The sequence below is a fragment of the Ostrinia nubilalis genome, assembly GCF_963855985.1.
Source record: "Ostrinia nubilalis chromosome W unlocalized genomic scaffold, ilOstNubi1.1 SUPER_W_unloc_11, whole genome shotgun sequence".
Lineage (NCBI taxonomy): Eukaryota > Metazoa > Arthropoda > Insecta > Lepidoptera > Crambidae > Ostrinia > Ostrinia nubilalis.
The window spans coordinates 7,903-12,554 of NW_026973568.1; the positions used below are offsets into that span (position 1 = coordinate 7,903).

The window sequence follows — 4,652 nt, forward strand, 5'->3', positions numbered from 1 at the left end:
GTAACGTATCGATAGGTATTTTTTTCAAATAGAAATTATGAAAAATATTGCTATGTCCATAAATCGCAATTTCGATCCATAGTGTGACGTAACCTATCAATATGAATTTAAAAAATAGAAGTTGTGAAAAAAAACGCTGTCCAAAATTTCGCTTTTCGATCCATCCATAATAGAAGTTTTTTTTTTTAAAACATGATGATGACATTCACAACGCTGAAAAATTATTATTTTTATCTCATAAAGATAAAAGTAAATTATGCCTGCTCCACTTTTACCTACTTTCGAGGGACCTTAATTTTTCAGTCGTACAAAACAAAATTTGACAGAAGGGCGCTACACGGGTTAAAATTCACATTTTTGTCCTTTGACGTTTCAAAATCTTTTGATTAAATTTCCGAACGAAACATCCTATCACTCTCTAATCTATGGTCCCTTTTTTCTTGCCAAACTGTCAAACAAAAGTTTGTTTTGATTTGGTTGGTGTTGTTTTGTTCGAATGAAATTAATAAGAATAGTTACTTACATACATATCTCAAAGAAATAATCTATAGCTGAAACAAGTGATCTTAAAAATAATAGTAACAGAAGCCTTGTACAATATTGCAACAATATCTGAGTTTTCAATGTGATACTGTTACGTTAACTCTATGCATATTTTGTCTGTGTAAAATAAAGAGAATGGTGATTGCAGCGTAAGGTAATGCTTGATGATAACTATGAAACGTTTGATAATTGATGGCACTATTAATTATTCAATAATATTTAAGAGGTCAAAGTTTTTGAGGATGAATGTTTTTTACTCTTGCACTCTAAAAGTATTGTACAGTTTTGATGAATTGTTTAACTATAAGGCTGGGTTGCACCATCTTACTTTAACAAACATCAAAAATCTATCAAACTTCATTCAGAAAACACCAGTTATCGTTAAAGTAACGGTCAAAGTTAGGTAATGCAACTGAGCCTTAATGTTTACAACAAAATGTAAGCACAATATCTATCAATTTAATTAAAGTTATATATTTTACTTTTCAGATGTTAAAGTGATCAATAATGATGTACAACTTGTCCCGGAAAACCAATATTTAATGAAAATTAATAAAATCTTAACAAACCAAAGTAAACTGTTCATAATTCCAAAATATTTAATTGAACATAAATTGATTATTATCTTTAAATAAGCCTTCTTAATAAATGAGTGTTTTAAAATTCATTGGGTTTTAATTAATATTAAATATCTAATAAGTTGAGATAAAAATGATATAGGAATGTTATCAACTGAACTAAGTACCTAAATATACTATAATAAAGTATCAATCAATCATCAATGTTAATGGAGTTCAAGATAATAGTAATATTTTGATGGTAATGATACAGACGGAGACAAGGCTATTTTCATAAATAAAAATAGATGAAAACTTTTAAATACTATGTCACTTTTAAGAACTTATTCTACATAATAATAGGTTTGGAAGTTCTTTACAAGCTTAAACTTGTTTGTTTGGCTCTTGTGCATAAAATCTTACTTTTACAGGCATGGTATGCAGCTAAATGCATCAAATAAATTATTAAGTAAATACTTTTATCCTTCTTACTGTTAGAATTTTGCTGTGTGTAGGTTTTTCATATCCAGATTTATTCTTAGAGATGTTTTCTTTGTGTAATGAAGTACTACTAACTTAATTTAGTAGTAAGTAGGCAATACTTACCACATTTAGTTTCAACAAATGTCATAATAATACGAGTAAGTACTTTAGTAAGTCCTGTTCTTTATATTTTTAAAAATTATTTTGGGACTGGATGGCGCAATACAGGGTGGAATTTTATAATGCCACCTAGAGGGAAAGTACTTTTAATATTGTAGATAGAACCTTTTTCTCAAAGAAAACATTCCTTTATTTTTGAAAAGAAATAGAACTACATTCAAAGATTTACAAACATTTTCTTGCCACACCCAGAATCAAACCAACTGAAATCTATTAAAAATTACAACCTGTACTTTTATTGCATCAATTGTTAGGGTTAAGTATAAGGATGAAATCTCTTTAACAAACTTGATAAATCAAATGAAATGAAAACCATGAAATCTTAAATTATTTTATTTATGTACAGAATACATTGTATGGTATGGTAGACAATTTTCGAAAATCTTTCAATGCAGTTCTCTTTCTTTTCAAAAACAAAGAAATGTTTTCTTTCAGTAAAATTTTCTATCTTAGTATTATGAGTACTTACTGATATGTAACTACCATCCTAGACTGCATCTCACTTAACACCAGGTGCGATTGCGGTCAAATACCTGCCTTGTCTAGCATAAAAAAAACTTTCCCTCTAGGTGGCATTACAAAATTCCACCCTGTATATCCAATAATATTTATTTATTTAATTAATAACTACAATTTATAACACACAAAAGTTAGTGAGATGGTTGAAAGAAATTTCGGTAAAGGGGGTAAAACGGGATCCACGCGTACGAAGTCGCGGGAGGCCGCTAGTTATTTCATAATGCGCGCTCGTTGCCTCGCACAAGTACCTATACAGGGTGGAAACGTTAAGTGATCTCACTCGATTATTTCTAAACTATACAAGATATCGAAAAACTGATTACTGAATCTGAAAGTGCTTCACAAGCTCTTTCAAACGGTACCAATAATAGGTTACAGAATAAACTGGATCTATCCGAAAATTCTATGTTTCCAGCTTTCTTTTTTATTATTTTCTATAATAATTTTGACGTTCATAAGTGCCACTTGTGGTCTAAACTGAATAAATACTTTTGATTTTGATTTTTGATACATTTAGTACAGAAACAGGCATGGCACTCATGTCTTGATAATATTATAGCAAGTAAAGCCTTAAACCAATGTTTTCAAAGAATCATTTTGAATAAGAATGCAATTTACGAGTTCATTTTAAGTGTTTATTATTTAATAAAAAAAATTAATACTTTCAATATTGTTTGGCTGGCATACATTTAGTATGGAGGCTGGAAACATTTAATTTTTTGATAGATCCAGTTAATTCTGTAACCTATTATTGGTACCGTTGGATAGAGCTAGTGAAGCACTTTCAGGATCAGTAACCAGCTTTTCGATATCTTGTATAGTTTAGAAATAATCGAATGAGATCACTTATCGTTTCCACCCTGTATAACCTATGTATGTACAAGTTACTGATTATTGCTTTAGAAATAATAAGAATTAAAATCTATAAAAATGTGTAGAATATAACTACCCACAAGGGCTGCTCCCATGTGGTGGGGCTTATCACTCTGCCAGATGGGTAGGATTATATGAGTTGAGAACGCGGGACATTACCAGGAGTATTGGCGTGTGCCTCAAACATTCGTCAGCGGTCCCTATTCGGTCTCACACAAGGAAAACGTCATTACGTTTTCGGCTTTCAGTGTGCGGCATGAATGTATTGTCCTGGTGGCCACTGTTCGAGGCCTATTAAAAGGGCAGGGGATGAAGAAGTCGATTGGTCATGTGGAAGACTACAGCCGGCAGAAAATGGTCGTTACCTACCTAAGTGGGCTTTCTGGAGCGGTATTATGACCCGTAGCCCGTCAATGCTAGTGTCATCCGGTTGGCAAATGACCATGCTACCCAATGTCGCAGTCACTATGCCTAGACAGCCTCCACCACTCGCCACTGGTACCTCCGGAGTCGTCCTGTGAAACTACCCTTAGTGTAATTAAACGCACTGCCCTCTAATCTATAGATATAAACCAGTTAACCAAGTGCGTGTCGTGCCACGCGCAGTGTAGGGTTTCGTAGTTGCCCGTCGTTACCGCAATATATTTCTGAAGCAAGCAATTAGTACTTCATCTTAACACTTTTAATGGGGGGACGCCCTAAGTTACTCGAACAAAAATTGGCTTCAATAAAGTGCTAGGTACTTTAATATTTTGCAAACGGGAACCGTTTAAATAAAAAAATAGTCTTAGAAACCCCTAAGCCATTATAAAAGACCTATCCAACGATACCCCACAAATGGGGTAGAAGATGAAAAAAAAATCCCCACTTTATATAGGGAAGCTACCCTAAAAAATATTTTTAAAAATTTTGTTTTATTACTTTGTCGGCATGATTAGAATACATACCAATGGTAAATGGTAAAGTGGCAATACCTCCTAACTAACAATACTAAAATTTTTTAAGAAATCGATTTAATTTCCTGTGGACATTTTCCATTCGAAATTTTTCTCCTAACTGATATTTATTTATAGATAGCAATAAAACTTTGTGGAAATAGCTGCTATATGCGCAAGTAATATTCTTATAACACTGGGCTGCAGTCCTGTCTTAAATATTAAAATTAAATGTATGGAAAGAAAGAAAGAAAGAAACCTCTTGACAAGACACATGAACGCCTCATACAACCCAATTTTCGCGAATATTGCCAACTACCCTAATAATGCATTTTAAAAATCAGAAAAATGAAACTTTTTACCAGTTGGCCGCTTGCTCCGCCGCCATCTTGATTTGCCATGATTTTTTATTTTTCTAATAATTAGGGTCATTTAACTGACCAAACACCATTTTTAGATTTTTTCTGCCATATCTCCATCTGTCCGTTCCTTAACTATAAAGATACCTACCCATGTTGCAATAAATACTCTTTCTCATAGCTTCCAGTGTTGCCAGGTGATC

The 4,652-nt window shown here is 32.7% G+C and overlaps 1 long non-coding RNA gene across 1 annotated transcript; it reads left to right on the top strand.

Annotated features, from left to right (window-relative positions):
* Positions 1 to 451: 451 nt before the first annotated feature.
* On the top strand, positions 452 to 1,208 carry LOC135087384 (uncharacterized). The gene is made up of 2 exons (XR_010260788.1): positions 452 to 697; positions 1,033 to 1,208. It is a non-coding gene; the product is annotated as an uncharacterized LOC135087384 (long non-coding RNA).
* Positions 1,209 to 4,652: the final 3,444 nt, after the last annotated feature.